Here is a 20,793-nt window from a genome sequence, read left to right as displayed (position 1 = left end):
ATGAGATTTGCATGAGCAGAGACTCTCCTGATTCAACATGCCACCTTCAAAAGCCAAAACCAGGCTCTGCACTGTCCCCAGCTTCTCCCACCCCAGCAGCACTGTGTTCTTCTGAGACTCATGTGTTTCCTTTTGCTCATTCTAACAGTGTCCATGGCTTTACCCTTTTCTTTTGCTGTGCTGCCATAGCCTTGCTCTTTACAGGAATCTGACCTTTCACTCCCCAGAGTTCTGCAGCATGATGAGAAAGAGACCAATTTAAACACACACACACACACACACACACACACACACACACACACAAACAATAGAAGTGAGCACACCCGCAAAGATGACTCCAATTGGAGTTCTCTTCCCCCAAGTGATTCTATGTTTATTAATGTGCATGGTAATTTATAACTTGCAGTCCTGTAACATGGCCTTAGGCTATTTCCAAGGCAGCTCCCAGGAGATTAGAAGGCAGCTTTCAGCAGTGAAACATTTAAAGAGGCAAGCAAGAGTTGCCTGAGAGTCCAGCCCTGTCGGAATATGTCCTGTGTGGCAAGGCTGCCAGTTGAAGGAAATAATTACAAGTGGCTGCCTAACTGCCATGGTGATAGAAACTTAACCCAAGTGTTTTCAGGTAACTGCCAGCCCTGGACCTGGCCACCTGCCATGGGCCCCACAGCACACGGCCCTGTGTGAAGTGGGTGTTTTACAGCAAGTGACAGCAACGCAGCTGTTTGCATTAGAACTTAACCTAGGTATGCCAGACAGCTGTGCCAAAGCACGTCCTATTGCTTCATTAATTCAAAAGCAACTGGCATTAAAAAGAAAAAAAAAAAAAACCATTTGAACCTGACTGCTGGTTTCAGTTCCTTGTCAAGCACTAGCTATTTAATTCAATTTAATAAAATATTTTTATTTTATTACAAATACTATTACATGTGTGACATTTGGGAATAAAGAAGGTACAGGCCCTAACCCAAAGACAGGAACCCTTCCCATCTCTTAAGCAACTCTCTATCAAGTAGGGACACACACACACAAATGTCATAATTCAATGATAGGTACAAAAATAGAAATAAATATAAGCTTAATAGTGGTACAGAAAAGAGATTGGTTACTTCTGACTAGAATAGTCAAGAATGACTTCCCAAAGGTGATGCTATTTAACTGGATTTTGTAGGGTAAATAGAAACTCTATAGGCACAGAAGAGAGGGAAGGGGCCCAACAGACAGAGTATAATGCACCATGGTATGGAAATGTGAAATTGAATGCTGTGGTGGGAGAAAAATGGGTGGTTCAGGCTTACACAGGGTAAAGTGAGTCTGTATGTCTGAGTGAGCAGTTCCCACTTACAGAGCCCCGGGTGCCAGTCCAGGAATCAGACCTGTACAGCACACACGGGAAGTCATTTACGGGCATTATACAGACTGTGACTCAATCAGGTTTACTCTCTGAAAGTTCGTTCTGGCAGCAGCTGCTGGATGACGTGTTAGAGGAGGAGACTGAAGTCAGTTGAGAGGCTATTGCAACAGTCCAGGCAGGAGAAAGTAAGGGCCTGGCATGAGGCATTCACAGTAATGACACTGAGGAAAGGATACCTCTGCTGGGTTGGCAACAATTCACCCACTGCTTCTGCAGCCAGACTTTAGGTTTTGGCATGCAGAGATTTGTTGGTGAGTAAAGAGGACCACCATGGTCTTAGAAAGAAGTACTGATGTAAGAATGCTAAAATTATGGAATTATAGAACATTAAACATGGAAAATATCTTAAATGCTCTATTCCAACAACCTCATCTTACCTATAAGATAGTTGGCTAATGAATGATAAATTTCAGCCTGGTAGCCAGGTACTTAGCCAGTGAGACAGGGAATTGTTTGGTGGGGTATTGCTGGGATGAATTGTGTTCCCTCAAAAGATATGTTGAAGTCCTAACCCCTGTTACTTGACCTTATTTGGAAATAGGGTCTGTGCAGATGTTATCAGATAAAGTCATTAGTGTGGGCCCTGATCCAGCATGACTGCTGTCCTTATGAGAAGACGGAAGTGAATACGTGAAGACATAGCGACACAGGGAGAACCCCTTGTGAGATGGAAGCAGAGATTGCCAAGACGCAGTTGCAAACCAAGGAAGGCCAAGGATTGACGGCCAGCACCAGAAGTTAGGAAGAAGTCAGGAAGACTCTACCCAGAACCTCAGGGGGAACCTGATTACGACAGCCCCTTGATTTCCAACTTCTGGCCCGCAGATCTGTGAGAAGATAACTTTTATTGTTTGATTTTATGTCATTTTATTTGTTGAGACAAGGTCTCATTCTGTCACCTGAGCTGATCTTGGCTCATTGCAGCCTTGACCTCCCAGTCTCAGATGATCTCCCTACCTCAGCCTCCCAAATAACTGGGACTACAAGCATGTGCCACCACGCCCAGCTAATTTTGGTTTTGTTTTGTTTTGTTTTTTGAGACGGAGTCTCACTCTGTTGCCCAGGCTGGAGTGCAGTGGCACGATATTAGCTCACTGCAACCTCTGCCTCCTGGGTTCAAGAGATTCTTGCCTCAGCCTCCCAAGTAGCTGGGATTACAGGTGCCCACCACCACACCTGGCTAATTTTTGTATTTTTGGTAGAAATGGGGTTTCACTATATTGGTCAGGCTGTTCTCGAACTCCTGACCTCAGGTGATCCACCTGCCTCGGCCTCCCAAAATGTTGGAATTACAGGTGTGGGACACTGCACCCAGTCTAATTTTTGTATTTTTTGAAGAGACAGGGTTTTTGTCATGTTGGCCACATGGGCCTTGAATTCCTGGGGTCAAGCAATTTCCCTGCCTTGGCCTCGCAAAGTTGTTGTTTTCATCTATCTAGATCATAGTACTTTTTTTTTTTTTTTTTTTTTTTGAGAAGGAGTCTCGCTGTGTCACCAGGCTGGAGTGCAGTGGCATGATCTCGGCTCACTGCAACCTCTGCCTCCTGGATTCAAGCAATTCTCCTGCCTCAGCCTCCCGAGTAGCTGGGATTACAGGCGCCTACCACCATACCCAGCTAATTTTTGTATTTTTAGTGGAGACAAGGTTTCATCACGGTACTTTTTAATGGAAGCCCTAGGAAGTGAATGCAGATTTGGTTCAATAAGTCTCATTTGCAATGAGTTTTTATACATTAAAAAAAAAAATTAACAAAAATGTGAGTTTCCTTTATAAAGAACTTGCATCCATTTTCTTCATTTAATCTTCACATCAGTTCTTGGAGGTGGGGATAGTGAGGAAAGAGCTGATTGTTCCAAAGTTATCAAGTGATGGAACCAAAATCAAATTACAAGACTTCTGGCTCCAAGTGCTATGCTCTTCCCTGCATCCTACCCCATTAGTGACTTTAACAGTTCATGTATGGTGAAAACCTTTTAGGATATGCTGAGCTTATGAAAGAAGGTTTCTGCACTGTGATTGCTTAAGTAAATATTCAAGAAGGGTCAACTTGAGATATTAGTGTGAGCACCAGCAAGCAGCTCTGTTTCCAGGAAAGAAATGCTAGTGATATAATGTAATCATGTAAATAGTCTAATTCCTTCCAATAAACATTTACATTCAAAGTTTGACAGGAGAAAAAAGAGACTATAAAGTGACATAGTGTTACATCTTCTCCCTGGCTGTCTCCTGAGTCTGAAGACATAATCTTTCTTTATAAAAGGAATATTTGTAGCTTTAGAAATCAAAACCAACTCAGCTGTTTCTAGACTAGCTGGGTTTTTGACTGGTTTCACCCATGATCCTATAATTTGTTATCTCAATTCCTATTGTGGGGTTTTCATGGTTGGGAGAAAAAAATCATGACTTGGGCAAGTGACACAATTCAGCTTTCCTGTCATTATTTTTGATTTGGGGTTTTTGTTCACTCTAATTTTATTTTTTTTTTTATTTTTATGTTTTGAGACGCTAGAGAATATGTAGGTAATTTCAGAGAGACAAACCATTGACCAATAATTTAGCACAGGAGGAGGAATCCACTTCGGAAGAAGTATCTATGTGCCCCTAAATGCCATTTATCCGAAATTGGCTAACAGTATTATGTTAATTAAAGATGTGTCGTGCATCTGGCTTCATGCAAAGAAGGAAGAGAGAGAGAAGGAAAAAGGAGGAAAAGGACAAAAGCCTCTCCACTTGTAAAGGTCTAGGTCATCAAATGACAGTGGTTTCCTAAACGGGAGTCTTGTAGATCTTTATTAAAGTAGCAGGAGAGTGGCATCCAGTTTCATTCAGGAGGAGACCTTTGCAGCGCAGCAGAAAAGTGCTGCATTTCTAAGAGTTTACAAAGCTTAGGGTCATTTTCTATTTGGTTCAAGTCCTAAAAGTACTTAGTAGCCAAGAATAGTGATTTAAAGGTAAACATCAGCCTTTCATCTTTCTGATTGGGCTGAAGGCAAATTCATGACCAATCCTCCATCCAGACCATAAAATGTAATGTTTAGTCTCAGGGCAGAAACCGTTAACACCAGAAATAATACCTGTCTCTGCATGTGTATTAAAGCTCTTCTCAACCTGGAGCTGTAACTCTGGGTGTGTGGAATTGTTCTCCAGACTAATAACATTGTGCACATGTGAAGAGTTTAAGTTGTAAGATACCCCAAATAAAGATATCAAATAGGAATAGGTCTTAAACTACAAATTTATTGTTATATTCTATATCAACCTCACACAGTAAAATAATTAGAAGTCTCATGTCATATTAATTCATCAACATTCCCTCATCTTTCTTCTATAAGCCATAAATTCACACCCTAATATACTGGAGAAAAGTCAACAGAGTCTTATAGTACCTCAAGCTCATAATTCTGACCGCTCTACTTTTTATAGTACGATACAAACTGAATAACAAAAAAATCTAGGATACTAAGTTGGTATGTATAGAATTTAAAACAGACCACTGAAACTGTTTTGGTTTTTATTTGTTTCCTTGTTCTTTCACTTAATAAATCACCCCCCACCATACCCCCAAAAAATATGTACCTATTTTTGTTAAAGTACCAAAGTGTATACATTACATCTAAGATGGTATGGAGCTTTCAAAAATTAGAACACTCGCTTTTTATTTAATTTCAATTTTTGTTTATTAAGAATTTGAAACCAATTTTATTATTATTTTTTGAAACCGAGTCTCACTCTGTCGCCCAGGCTGGAGTGCAGTGGCATGATCTTGGCTCACTACAGTCTCCACCTTCTGTGTTCAAGTGATTCTCCTGCCTCAGCCTCCTGAGAAGCTGGGATTACAGGCACCTGCCACCACACCCATCTAATTTTTGTCTGTAATGACTAGAGACAGGGTTTCACCATGTCGGCCAGGATAGTCTCGCACTTCTGACCTCAGGTGATCCACCCAATGCAGCCTCTCGAAGTGCTGGGATTATAGGCATGAGCTGCTGTGCCCAGCCCTGAAACCAATGTTTAAAAAATAAAACAGAAAAACCCAATTCATATCTTGAATATCTCTTCTTCAAATTAGCAACTCTTCAAATTCATTCAAAAATTGTATCAGTTAAAATTATTTGATTAAAAAGCAGCTTTGAAGTTTCTTGTCAGATTCAGAAGGGTACATGAGACATCAAATATCCTTAGATTTTTGTTAGAAAAAAATTATAATTAGAAACCAATAACAGAAAGATAATCAGAAAATCTCAAAATACATGGACATTAAACAATACACTTCCAAATAACACCTGGGTCAAAGAAGAAATCCCAAGAAAATTTAAAAGTATTTTGAACTAAATTAAAACAAAAACACAATTTATGAAAATTTGTGGAATGCAGCAAAGTCATGCTTAGGGGGAAATTTATAGCATTGAATGCATGTAATAGAATAGAACAAAGCCTAAAATTAATAATTTAAGCTTCCATCTTAGAAATCTAGAAAAAATAGGGCAAATTAAATACAAAGTAAGAAGAAAAAAGAATAAACATTTGAACAGAAATCAATAAAATTGAAAATAAGAAACCAATAGACAAAATCAAGGAAATCAAAAGTCAATTCTTTGAAAAGATAAGAAAAATCCATAGGCTTCCTGCAAGGCTAACTAGAATAAAAGAAAGAAGAAAGGACACAAATTACTAATATCAGAAATGAAAAAGGGTAAAAGAAGAAATACAGGAAACAAATTACTAATATCAGAAATGAAAAAGGGGACATCACTGCAGCTCCCATGGACGTTGCTAATAAAGGTATACTATTAAAAACTCTCTGCCCAGAAGCTTGGTAACCTAGATGAAAGGGACCAACTCCTTGAAAGACAATCTGCCAAAACTCACACAAGAAAAAATAAACAATCTTAATATACCTAAATCTATCAAAAACATTGAATCAATAACTAATAACCTTCCAAAACAGAAAGCATCATGTCCAAATGAATTCACTGGTAAATGTTACCAAATATTTAAGGAAGAAATTAAAGCAATCTGTACAATCTCTTTTAGAGAATGGAAGCAGAGTTACTTTCTAACTTATTCTGAGACCAGCATCACTCTAATACCGAAATCAGATGAAGCCATTCAGAAAAAAGAAAACTATGTACCCGTATCTCTCATGAACATAGATGCAAATATTCTCAACAAATATTAACAAATTGAATCCAACAATGGACAAACAGCATTATACACCACAACCAAGTGGGATTTATTTCAGGTATACAAAGCTGGTTCAACAATGCAAATCAATTACTGTAATTCATCACATCAACAGGCTAAAAAAGTCCTATGATCATATTAATAGATGCAGAAAAAGCACGTGACAGTATCCAACATCCATTTAATTAAAATATTCTCAGGAAACTAGGAATAGAGGAAAACTTCCTCAGTTTAATAAAAAATATCTACAAAAACCTAGAGCTAACTGGAAGTGTTCCTACTAAGATCGGGAAAAAGGTAAAGCTGTCTCTTCTTACTACGACCTTTCAAGATTACGCTGGAAGTCCTAGCTAATGCAATAAGAAAAGGAATTAAAAGATATACTTATTGGGAAGACAGAAATAAAAGGGTCTTTTTTTTATATGACATGATTGTTTAGGTAAAAAATCTGAAAGAATTCACCAAAAAATTCCTCCAACTAATAAGCAATAGTAGCAAGGTTGCAGGATACAAGGTTAATGTACAAAAGGCAACTGCTTTTCTATATATCAGCAATGAATAAGTGAAATTTGACATTAAAAACACAATACCATTTACTTTGGCATCCCCCCAAAATGAAATACTTAGGTATAAATGTAACAAAATATGAACATGATCTATATGAGAACTACCAAACTCTGAAGAAAGAAATCAAAAAAGAACTAAATAAATGAAGAGGTATTCTATGTTCATGGATAAGAAGACTCAATATTGTCAAGACATCAATGATCCCAAACTTGATCTATATATTCAATGCAATCTTAGTTAAATCTCAGCAAACTGTTCTGTGGACATTGACAAAGTTGTATGTGGAGTCAAAAAACACAACATGGAAGAAGAAGAACAAAGTTGGAGGAATGACAATACCCAAATTCCAGATTTAATATAAAGCTACAGTAACCAAGACTGCATGGAACTGGCAAAAGAAGAGACAAAGAGATCAATAGAACAGGATAGAAAGCCCAGAAATAAACTCACATAAACATAGTCATCTGACCTTTGACAAAGAAGCAAAGACAATACAGTGGAGCAAAGAGAGTCTTTTCAACAAATGGTGCTGGAACAACTGGAAATTCATAGTCAAAAAATGAGTCTAGATACAGACCTTACACTCTTTACAAAAATTAACTTAAAATAAATCACAAACACAAATGAAAAATGCAAAACTATAAACTCTTAAAAGATAATATAAGAGAAAATCTAGATGCCTTGGCATGACAATGACTTTACAGACACAACAGCAAAGGCATAATCCATGGAAAAAAAGAATTGATAAGCTGTATTTCATTAAAATGAAAATTTTCTACTCTGCAAAAGACGCTGTCAAGAGACTGAGATGACAAGTCACAGACTGGGAGAAAATATTTGCCAAAGACACATCTGATAAAGGATTGTTCTTCAAAATATACAAAGAATGCATAAAAGTCAACAATAAGTAAACAAACAACTTGATTAAGAAATAAGCCAAAAACCTTAACAGACACCTGCTTTCCCAAAGAAGATATATACATGGGAAATAAGCTACAAAAAGTCAGGACTAACTGCATAATCTTCAGGATCTAGTGTAAAATATAAATATGGAGTTACTTGTTCAAAACTTACTAAGAATTTTAAAACACATTTCATCTGCCACAACAGAGTATTAAACTGAGTGTGGGGTCCTTTGAAGCATGGCGCCCTGTAAAACTGCACTGGTGATACACCCATGAAGCTCCCATTATATGCTATCAGGTAAATGCAAATTTAAACAGATACCACTACACACCAGTTAGAATGGCCAAACTCTAGAACTCTGACCACTCTAAATGCTGACAAGTATGTGGTGCAACAGGAACTCTCACTCATTGGTGCTGGGAATGCAAAATGATATAGCTACTTTGCAAGACAGTTTGGCAGTTTCTTACAAAACTAAATATACTGTTACCATACAATCCAGCAATTGTGCTCTCTGGTATTTACCCAAAAGAATTGAAATGTATGTCCAAAAAAAAAAAACCCTACATACAGTGATTTATAACAGCTTCATTTGTAATTACCAAAACATGAAAGTAAACAAGATGTCCTTCAGTATTTCAGAAGCTGCATGGAAAAATAAAATGTAGTTCATCCAGTCAATGGAATATTACTCAGCCGTAAAAACAAATGAGCTATCAAGCCATGAAAAAATCATGAAAGAAACTTAAATGCTTATTACCAAGTGAAAGAAGCCAATCTGAAAGTCTGTATATTGCGGGATTCCAATTTTATGACATTCTGGAAATGGTAAAACTAAGTAGATAGTAAAAAATACTTTTTTTTTGGTCAGGGGTTATAGGTAAGAAAGGAATTAATAGGTGGAACACAGGATTTCTAGGGCAGTGAAACTATTTTATATCATCTTATAATGGTGAGCACATCTCATGATACATTTCTCCAAACCCATAGAATATACAATACCAAGAGTGAACTCTAATGTAAACTATGGTGGATTTGGGGTGTTTATGTTATCTTAATGTAGGTTCATCAATGGTGACTAAGGTGCCACTCTGATGGGGAATGTTAAAAATGGGAGAAGCTACACATGTGTAGGGCAAAGAGTATATGGAAATATCTACACCTTCCTCTCAATTTTGCTGTGAATCTAAAACTTCTTTAAAAGAAAATTAAGTCTAAAAATGTTCAGTGAAGTATGTATGTTAAAAAGTTAAATCCCAGCACTTTGGGAGGCCGAGGTGGGCAGATCATGAGGTCAGGAGTTCAAAACCAACCTGACAACGTGGTGAAACCCTCTCTCCACTAAAAATACAAAAATTAGCCAGGAGTGGTGGCACACACCTGTAAGGCACACACCTGTAGTCCCAGCTACTCGGGAGGCTGAGGCAGGAGAACTGCTTGAACCTGTGAGGTGGAAGTTGCAGTGAGCCCAGATCGTGCCACTGCACTCCAGCCTAGGTGACAGAGCAAGACTCTGTCTCAAAAAAAAAAAAAAAAAAAAAAAAAAAAAAAAAAAAGGTAAAGGTGGCCATGGAACAAATGAAAATAAAATCAGTAAATTCCAGACCAACAAAGGAAATACAGGGAAATCAGCACAAACAAAAAATAAAGTTATCTAGCCCTTTATCGTTTCTCATTCCCATTCAGTCTTCGTGCAATATTTGATGCTATCAACCACTCTCTCTTTCCAATTATGCTTCCCTCTTAAACTCCAAGATTCCTCCTTCTTCTGTGCAGCAGGTGGTGGTTTTGATGGTTGTGGTCACCTGCGCACCAATTTCATCTCCCCTTCTGAAATGGTAAGTTTCTTAAGGGAGGACTTGTGCTGTTTATATCCATATCTGATATACCACTCTGCAAAGTATGCCTGGTGCACAGTAGGCACTCAACTGAACTGAACTTTCCCAAGTATTGTGACAGCCTCAGTCATGAGGCTAGTAGCCTTAGTCAAAGTGTAGTCACAATTAGCCACAAAGCCAGTCCTGAATACATAATATTATATTGTACACATTCATATACATAAACAAACACATAAATGTAAACAAACAAGCAACCAAATGATACAACCAATTTTTCCAAGATTCGTTGAAGGAAGGATTTCCTCAGTCAGGTCCAGTCTCAAGGACACTTGAATCTTTAAATGCAGCCAATTTGAAATAGCTTTGAATGTACTGACACATGCATACATAGCCTTCTTTACTCTTCATCCACGCACACCCTTAAATAATAGCCCAATCGCTTTATAATATAGACCAAAGGAACATCCAGATTCTTCAGTTACACTGGATGTCATGTACCCTTCTTTATTTTAAATAAAGAAATCATAAATTGCATGTTGGAAGTCTCCTTTTTCTTTCTTTTTTTGGGGTAACATGTACATTGTAATGTTTATTGAAACAGGACTTGGATTTTCCCTGTAACTTTTAAAGTAAAACTTGCCATTTCCCACCCAATTTTCCCGCATACCTGCAAAAGTTTACAAAAGATACTATCCAAAAGTTCCAAAGAAGGTTTCATATGGATAATTGAGACTGAACAACTAAACCCACTGAGGGTTAATGCAGACTTTGCGGCTTTAATAGTTAAAACCACGGGACCCTCACCTCTTTACATCTGTCGCCACTTTATGTGGGAGAAACTGAGAGAGCCTAACCAACCTCAGCGTGGGGAAGAGCTGTCCTGGAATGCGTGCCCATAGTTCGCTAAGCTGCACCACACGCAGCTTTTGACTTTTTGCCCTGTTAGTTAGCTCTGCCCAGATTTCCCAAAGAAGGGCAAGACCGCATGCTTCCTCACTGCCCTGGTGCTCCCAGAATCACAAAGAAACTTGCAGGGCGGTTGCTGTGAGGTCTGGGACTCCCACCAGCACTGAAGCGGTTAAGTTTTAGGAAGACCTAGAGAAAGAAAAACAGACTAAGAACTGCCTTGTGCTGGAGGAGGGTTAGAAAATGAGGCCGTTGCTGTTGTTTTCATTGTGTGCACTCTAATCAGGGAGAGTAAGAACAATAATGCATGTAATGCTGATTTTGGAACGTGTCCATGCAGCTTTTCCCAGGCTAGACAGCCTTGGGAACCACTGATAGAGTGGCACACCAGGGGCACAGCCTCAATCACCAAGCACAGGGCAGGGCAGCCTTTTCTGTGGATAAAATATGTGAGAGATGACAAGAATCTTCCCAGCATGGGAAGTGGCAGTAACAAAAAAATAAATATACAATGGAGTGAAACTGAAGGCTTTGCATCTCGCAGCCCAGCCACAGGAACATGATATTTGAAAGATAGGATATTTCTCCTTCTACCCACCCCCATTTTCCTTTTTTGTTTGTTTGTTTCCCTTTTTGCATTCAACTTGCTCTCCCTTTCTTCCCCACTCCCATCCCCCAAACTCCCTCTGCCACACTTTGAAGCCCAGATGAAAGCCGTGTGTTGTGGCTGCTGGCACCAAGCAAGTGCAGAAGTGTGCTTTAGTTTAAGATGCTGTACTTTTCGCTCAAGGAAAAGGGAGAAAAATCAGCTTGAGACAATACATTGCATTTTGCTGGAGAGCATGCTTGTATGCATCTAGGATTCAAACATGGTCCTAATTTTTTCAGAGCTTTTGTCTCCAAGGATAAGACAACAGCTAAAATGTGGCATCCTTTTTCAAAGCAAATGCATATAACTGCAAAGGTTTTGGAGTGGTATTGTTTAATAAAATAAAACAAGAGACAAAAATCAGGCACACGAGCTTTTTGGTGTTGACACAACAGCAGATCGTAACTATTTCAAGTGTTGTTGAAACAGCTCTCTTACTTTTAGATAGCCCAATCCAGCTATACTGTACTAAATGATTTTTGAAAGAATGACTTCTGTACACTTACTTATTTGGTTACCACATTTAGCAAATACAACTTTAGGACACCCAGTTAAATCTGAGTTTCAACTAAACAAAGACACAATTTTAGTATATCTCATGCAATGTTTAGGATAAACTTACACTAAAAATTTGTTGTTGTTTATCCAACACATATTTAACTAGGCATCCTGTATTTTATGACAGTTTTTAAATCAGCTCAGTTTTTGAAAATAATTTACATTAAAACATTTTTTTAAGAGCCTAAGGTTATAACATGAATTTATTTGAGACTTATAAAATTTGAACATAGGGATAATCAACACATCATCCTCACGACAATAGAGACTGCCTGTAATAAAGTCCTTTTCTTCTCCCTGTCAACTCATCCCCTGAACACACACAAATTATATAGCCGCTCACATTACACACACACACACACACACACACACACACACGAACACACCCTACAGAGTGGTTTTTGATTGATTGTATTTTTTTCCATCAAAGGAAGGATTGGCTAATAGAGCACTATTGAAAATCAACTCATACCATGGAAAGTGCATATGGCTCTCAGTTGGCCATTACTGAAACCACAGCTGCTTTGTCAAATAGCAGTAGCTCATGAGCTCTGATGCATAATAATTTTGGTTAAAATTGTACCCATTTTATGCCGGGCATGGTGGCTCATGCCTGTAATCCCAGTACTTTGGGAGGCTGAGGCAGGCGGATTGAGACCATCCTGGCTAATATGGTGAAACCCCGTCTCTACTAAAAAATACAAAAAATTAGCCGGGCGTGGTGGTGGGCGCCTGTAGTCCCAGCTACTCGGGAGGTTGAGGCAGGAGAATGGCGTGAACCCGGGAGGCGGAGCTTGCAGTGAGCCGAGATCGTGCCACTGCACTCCAGCCTGGGCAACAGAGCAAAAAAAAAAAAAAAAAAATTGTACCCATTTTATCTACTTAATGCCCTGAAACCTGGCCTTGTTGTTTTTAAATTTACTTATAGACATGTGATCAGCCCAAAGGAACCACTGGGGAAACTCAGCTGACTTGGTTCTGGATGCTTTCTCTGTAAACCTCTGGCCTTCACTCTTGTTCCTGTGATCCTGTGTTCACTTGAACTTGGAACGAGATGAAGACCTGATACTTTCGTCCCTCACAGCTGCTGCTCCTGAACATGACCTGTGAGAGTTGTGAGTTTCCAATTCATGGTGACTGAAAAGGGAGCTAAAAGAAAGTCTGAGAATGTGAGGCGGATAGTGCTGGAGGAAAAGATGTAGAGTTGTTTCGAAATCTCAATGCATGTGAAATTCAGGTGGTGCTTACATAAGTGGTAAAGTTGCATTTAACCTGTATCTGAAAGATGGGTGGGTGTCATCGGGGAGTCATGTCTTTTTGGACAACCATTTTTCTTCTACCACTACTAAATTTCTGATTAAGCAAGATTTCTTTGTTGGAAAAGTAGTTGCTATTAATCAGTTTGTCAGTGTCAGCTCACTCTGCTTCCTCTTAAATCAACACCAGAAGAGGAATTAATAGAAAATTTATTTTGCTTCAGTATACTTTCGAGGAAAACTAACACGGTTTCAACTTGAGTATCAACAAGAACCTAGATAGACTTATATGAACATAGTGTTTTTTTTTTTTTTCCAATTTTGCCCAGGTTGGCCTCTAATGCATAGCCTCTCCTCCTTGTGCGCCAAGACACTGGCGGGAGTCACCGCAGCTCCCATATAGTGTTACATGATCTTTTATCATTCAATTTCCTAAACATAGTCAAGATGACACTTTAAGTGAGTTCAGAAATCTACTTTATTCATAAAAAAAGAACGGAAGAAATTTAGTTATCTACCTTCTTGTCCCACTATTCACACACCCGCCTATAATCATTTCCCTCTCCATTCCTCTGCTTATATAGAAACATGTTTAACTAATGAATTCATTGCCTGTTTCACTGTTGAGGTGGAATGCTGGACTGAGAGTCTGGGGGATTTGTTCTAGTTTCAGCTCTGATGCTAATGGCTGTATAAACCTGGACAAGTCTATCTTCATTCTTAACCAAAAGACCGAGAAATAACAAGACAATTTCTTTCCTATCCATTTCCTCATTTGAAAAATGAAAAACCAGCTGCCCAAAACTTCCTTCTTATTCTAAAATTCTGGTTCTGTATCTGTTTCCATCAGTAAAACCTATTTTCTACTCCAAGTAACAGAAAGCAATGTTTGTGCCAAGTGATTGCACTTATTAAATATTTTCGATAGTGATGGTTTTTTTTTAAATTTACTGCCAGACCAAACATATATTTAAACAGAAGCAAAAAGAAGTACCTGTAAAAGGTTGAAATTGTCAATGATTCGGTCTATAAACCCTATAGTTTGGGAAATTAGAATTTGCGAATATTGAATGTGGGCCACTAGATCTTCAAATAAGAATAATGCATGGATAGAAATTATTATCTAATCATTCAGATGGTCTGCCCATTTATGGACACCACAAATTCAAGGATTTTAGCTGCACTGGAGTACAAATACCCAAATAAAACACACACTCTTTTAAAAGAGTGTAAATGACACTAGCATTGCTTTCAGTGGTGTAATCAAATATAAAAGAACTTAGGTCAATTATAGGATTGATATGGCATATGGAAAATGCTGTTTTTTAAAAAAAAAATTCTAAATATGGAGACTGGGAACCAGGAACCAATCAAGGGAAAATATGAAAAATGAAACAAACATCTAGTCTGCTGATCAGAACCAGGACCCAAGGATTATTGTGGAGAAATCATTGAAATCATCAATTGGGTCTAAGGAGAGTGAAAATGACAACCTGGATAAAGGGATACAGGGAGAAACTGAACAACAAAAGTACCATGAGGGAGCTGTTAGAGCCCTGGAGTCCTTCTTCAGAACTATGAGCCTCTGAGGTCAGCTTTCTTTACTCTGTAGCTCCGTGGCAAGTGGAATCCACCATCTTCCTTTTCCTCTTCCCAGACTAGACTTCAGAGATCTGGAGACAGAGTGATGCCAAAAGGGAATTTGTTGCTTTCTCGGTTCCTGTAGATCTTCTCTTTTTCTGACACATTTTTTTCCAAGTCCTTTTGTAATGAGATGGCTTAAAATAGCATTGCATGACAAGTTATAATGCATGACTTTACTGCTGCCAAAATGTATCAGTATTAAAGCCTTAACCTACCGGTATATTTTAACCAAATACTTATTTTGAGCGGGGGTATTTTTATTTAGTACATGTGTTGTTTTTACTGTTTTGTTATTTTGTTCATCATCTTAATAATTAATCACATCTTCTAAAATATAAATACAGATCAAGAGCCTGTCTATAATAATCTCTCTAATACAAAGTTTTCTACACTCAAAGCTAGAACTACTTTTCACATCTCCTTTAATTGGGCTGAACTATTATTCAAACTGACTTCCTGTTGCCAACCAATTGTCTTTAACTGTATTAAAGTGTACTCAATATTTTCCGTAAGATGGCCATAAAAATCTCATAAATGGAGCCACACTTCCCCCTGATTTTCATGTTCAATTGAGCACTCTGTTTCCTGTCTTTGAAAGGAAGTGAAAATAGGATCCCTAATAGCTTCTCAGGCCCCACCTTAGGTGGATAGGAGAAAGCTAAAGAGAGCTGGACTCGCCGGGGTTTAAAGAAACTCACAGGCCCTCTCCTAAAGTATCTATGAAGACACTGAGCTTGGGACATTGACCCTCCAACTCAGATGAAAAAGTTGCCTTTTTCTCTGGGAAATTTAAAGCCATTTTATTCATTCTGACTATAACATGAACATTCTAGTTGTTTTATCCCACCCTCCTTCTTTAATCTTGCTGGCAAGAATTGGAAGGATGTGAAGATCCTTGGAACACAGAGCTTTGTCACTGGCCTCTTCCCCACTGTGGGAGGCAGGTAGGTGTCATGTCTAGTTTGCTCCTTTTCAGACTACAGTCCCAGGAGAACAAGGATTTGTTCACTTATTAGCAGATACACAACAAATACTACATGATTTGGGGGTTGGGGGGAAGGACTTAGGAAGTTGACTGCTTCATGCTCATCAATTAATTGAGAAAAACTCCCCCAACGTTATGTCTTTCTTATGTACTCATTGTTTATAAACTTCTATTATAATCTAGTAATATTAATTTGTTTTCTTTTTAACATGTAAGAAAAATCAACAAATTTTGTGTGGTATCAATTTCTATCTAATTTGACCTTGCCAGCGCCCACAAGCAATGATGTCTACATTATAACAGCTTTGTCTGTTTCAGAGTTCTGAAATACCCTTCACAGAAAGGTTATCCTCAGCTTTAGGAAGTTGCCATCTTTGCCTGTGTCTGAATGGGATGACCGTAAGTCATCTAAATGGCTGTTTTTCAATACCTATACATGCTATGATATTTGCTTGTGAAATTTTAAAACTAGCAAAATATAATTTTTTTAAAAAAAGAACACTCAGCCAATCCAGAAAATAAAAGATCCAAAGTAATAATTTGGGGGAGTTCATGTATGTAAGTAATCAAACTTTTTCTCTCTTTACCAAGTAGAAAAATGGGTGGTAATATATATCAAAATACTTGATTCTTCTGGGGGTGACCTTAAAGCCCTTTTCTGTATTTCATGTCTTTTAGACCTAGAAATGAATACAGTTACACTATCTTCTCATGTGTACCATTAACTTTTTTCAAAATGTGTTAATGCTAATGATGGTAGTACTTCCACCATTTATTTTTTCCAAAATTCTAGCACAAAGCTTTAACAGGTTAAAAAAATATATTATTGCTGTTACTGATAACAAGAGAAAGCTCTGATACTGAATGGCTGTGTAATCTTGGGAGGTAACTTTAATGTTCTCATCTGTAAAATGAGTGAATTAAGACCTATCCTACATGGCCGGGCGCGGTGGCTCAAGCCTGTAATCCCAGCACTTTGGGAGGCCGAGGCAGGTGGATCACGAGGTCAGGAGATCGAGACCATCCCTGGCTAACATGGTGAAACCCCGTCTCTACTAAAAATACAAAAAACTAGCCGGGCGAGGTGGCGGGCGCCTGTAGTCCCAGCTACTCGGAGGCTGAGGCAGGAGAATGGCGTGAACCCAGGAGGCGGAGCTTGCAGTGAGCCGAGATCGCGCCACTGCACCCCAGCCTGGGCGACACAGCGAGACTCCGTCTCAAAAAAAAAAAAAAAAAAAAAAAAATAAGACCTATCTTACAACATTTTTATAAAAATTAAAGATCATATATGAAGTGTCTGGGACTTCACATGAGCCCTCCATAAATTTCTGTGAAATGATGGTGACTAAAGGAGATTGTTGCAAGATTTTGGTAGTTTAATTTGTTGTCCAAATAACAGAGAAAAAAACCCTAGAGTCCCATATGTAAATTATATCATGAAAATAAGAAAACTTCAACAAAATAGCTTTGTTTTATTAAGTGGGTAAAGCACTCAATCATGTAGAATTTCCTACATGAAGTTATGCCACTCAGGTAGGATGAAACAGTTAGTATCTAAGAATGAGACAAAAGAAAATAGATTTAAAATTGTAACCAGAATGATCCCTGGTTGTGAGACATCAGAGTGGGGGAATAAAACAAAAGTGAGGCATCTCTTTGGGTGTTTCAGGGAAAGGAATGTTTGGGCTTGGTCAGCTGACAGCCCACCAGGAGAGTGAGGAAGAACTGGGCAATCTATCAAGGTCCCAATGACCCACTGGAAATTGTCCATTATTGAGCTAAAAATGAAATTAAGCTCAAATTAAAAGAACTAGTACTATGTGCCAGAATTCTGCATGTAGTCTCATTTTATTCAATAGAATAATCTTATCTCACAATTTACAGGAGATGCTGCTACCAACTTCCATGTAATTGAGTGAAGTCAGCACCTGCAGAACTACTATGACAAGTTTCACATATTATTCTTATTCACTTTTCAAGTGACATTTATTCCAAAGGACATTACACTTTGTAGATATCTCACAGTAGGGTTGCCAATTAGTCTGAACATCTTAAAATTATTTTCAGAAACCACAATTTTTCCCTTTGACAATATACAAACACATTTTGCATTTGAGTAAACAGGCACTTGCTCCTTTAAAATTGTATATTTTTATTAAAGTCACCTACAGAGATAACCTACTGGAAATATTAAACTGCTGTTCTAAACAGATTGCTAATAATTTAGAAGTAAATACTTTCTGATTTAACTACTTGGGGAAAACTACTGATTTTTCTTTCTCTAAAATAACTTTAAAAGTACTTCTGTTGCAAATTGTGTAACATGTGTTATCCATACAAAACTCTTTAAATAGGATTAGGTTAATTCAGGACCTTAACGTTAAAAAACATTTGACTCTGAGCAGCATGGTCTCCAAATGTGTGAGAAGGACATGTGGACTGGTCCCCACCACTGTGAAATGATTAAGAAGTATCTATCAGGTAATTGAATCTCAACTGGATGCCATAGATTTACATATTATAATGTCTTCTGTTCTCAAGGAACTCCTTTGTTCTGAGGAATTTATAAGCTGGCAAAGAGACATTATCAAAATTAGAAAGTATATTTTATATATTATGCATACAATACATAAGTATGCATATATATTATATGTTAGGGGTGTGTGTACATGTGTGTGGGAAAATTGAATACTAAGTAAACAAGCAACCCAATTTTTTAGATGGGCAAAAAGATTGGAACAGACACTTCACTAAAGATTTACAAATAGCAAAGAAGCACATGAAAAGATGCTCAACATCAGTAGTCATCAGGGAAATACAAATTAAAACCACAATGAAATACTACTACACACCTATTAGAAGGGTTAAAATTAGAAAGGTGGACCATGCCAAGTATTGGTGAGAATGTAGAGGATCTGGAACTCTCGTACATGTGTACTGGGGGAATGTAAGATGATACAACTGCGTTGGAAAACAGTGGGCTCTTGATAAACTCATGAGAAGTAATTTGGTAGGAATATTACAAGCACATGGTTATACAGGGTGTGCACTGCAAACTTCTAGGGGGAGACATTCACAGTCTAGTCTACATGCATGGTCTGTCACTGATTATGTGCAGAGTATAATCCAGGAGGTGTTGTGTGGCAAAGCTTACTAAGAAAGTTGGTTTTGAAGTGAGGAATAGGATGTGGCAGGAGTTGGTGGGGAAGGGAAAGAACAATACATCCAAAAGCTGAAAAAAGAAGGCTGTTCTTCTACCGGTTCTACCAGTTTTACCACCAATTGCCATATGAAAGTTTACTATTAAAAGTAACTGTAATAACTTTTGCACCAACCTAATAGAAGTGAAAAAGAGGACATGTGTAATTCAGTGGGCAGGCCCCAGAGGTATATGACTCCAAAGTTGGCAATGTGGAATATAAAAACTCACTCAACAATGCAAACCAACATTGGGGTTTGAAATGGAGGAAAATGAGCTAAAATAAGTGAAATTGCTATAATGAGCAGTTTTTCTATTAAGAAACATTGACCGTTGACCTTCAGAAAACACTGAGAGCCATATAAGAAAACGGCAAAAATTTTGTAGGGTTAGGGAGAGGGCTGGTGCATGTGGAGAGATACTATTTCAGGTTCCTTAAGGAGAACTCAGGAAGGGAAGAAGACTAAGAGAAACTAAGATTCATTGAGCATTTGTCTATGTTGATTTACTATAGTGGAAAAGCTAAGAATTAATAATAACTTCACTAAATGCATCCAACTCAGTGTTAAACTCTTTATAGGTAGTCTAAGTGAATCTCCCTAACAACCGAATGACATAACTACTATTGTTCACATTTTATAGATGACAATAGTGAAAACTAAAGACTTAAGGAACTTGTCGTTGACATACAGCGTGGAAGAGGAAGAGTTGGGACTTTAACTCGAGTCTTCTTAGTGACTCTTTCACTTACCCAAAACTGAGACCAAGGGTATAAAACTTCATTCTGAAAAAAACATCAAATAATATGATTACAACAACTTTGACTTAGCAATCAATGTCACCAGTTGATTAAAAGAGAAAAGGAGCAAGAGGGAGAGAGAACAGAAAGAGTGAAAAAGACGAACATTGGTTAGCAGTCTCCTTCACAACTCTTGTCTCACCCTGCAGTTCTCCAAGGTCATTCCAAGAGAGCAGTGTAAATTATCACCTGTTTAATTTGTCCTGAAAAAGGATTTGTAGTCCTTTCTGAATCAGAAAGCAGCTCATTTTCCTTTTTAAACTTCAAATTGCAATTTCAAAATGAAGTTTGATTTTTTCCTAGAAATTCTGAAAATTTTGCATGGATAGAAAGAGTGATACAAATTTGAAATTTTGCTTTACAAAAAATCTGTAAATTTATAATGGTTCTTGACCCAGGCCTCACATCAGAATCACCTGACACACCAATGCGCAGGACCCCATTCCAGATCAATGAAATCTGAATCTGTGTAAGACAGGCATAGGTACCAGCATATTCTTTTAAATAGCTCCTCCCTCAGGTTTCTAATGTGCAGCTAAGTTTGAGTACAAAATTTGGAACCAAAGTTATGGTTTACAGTTAATTTATTTAACTAGTATCCTGAAAATCATATGACACCGAAAAGCCATCTGATGGCCTCATCTTTGTCTTTGAAAACTTGGAATTGCCTAAATCCTTCTACGCCTAACTGTCTTGTTCAAGAGGAGACTAACTTCTTCCAGTTCTTGTACTTAGCCTAAAGAAATGAAATGGAGTTCTAGATCTCAATTCAAATTCCCTGTTGTGGGTGTAGCTAACACCGGACCCAGGAAAGAAGTGGGAGTGGGGAGGCCCTGCCAAGAGAGACCAGGTGACGATTTCTCTGCCAAGAGAGGCCAGGCAATGATTTC

Source organism: Macaca thibetana, chromosome 4 (assembly GCF_024542745.1).
Source record: "Macaca thibetana thibetana isolate TM-01 chromosome 4, ASM2454274v1, whole genome shotgun sequence".
Taxonomy (NCBI): Eukaryota; Metazoa; Chordata; class Mammalia; order Primates; family Cercopithecidae; genus Macaca; species Macaca thibetana.
This window is presented reverse-complemented; position numbering follows the sequence as displayed.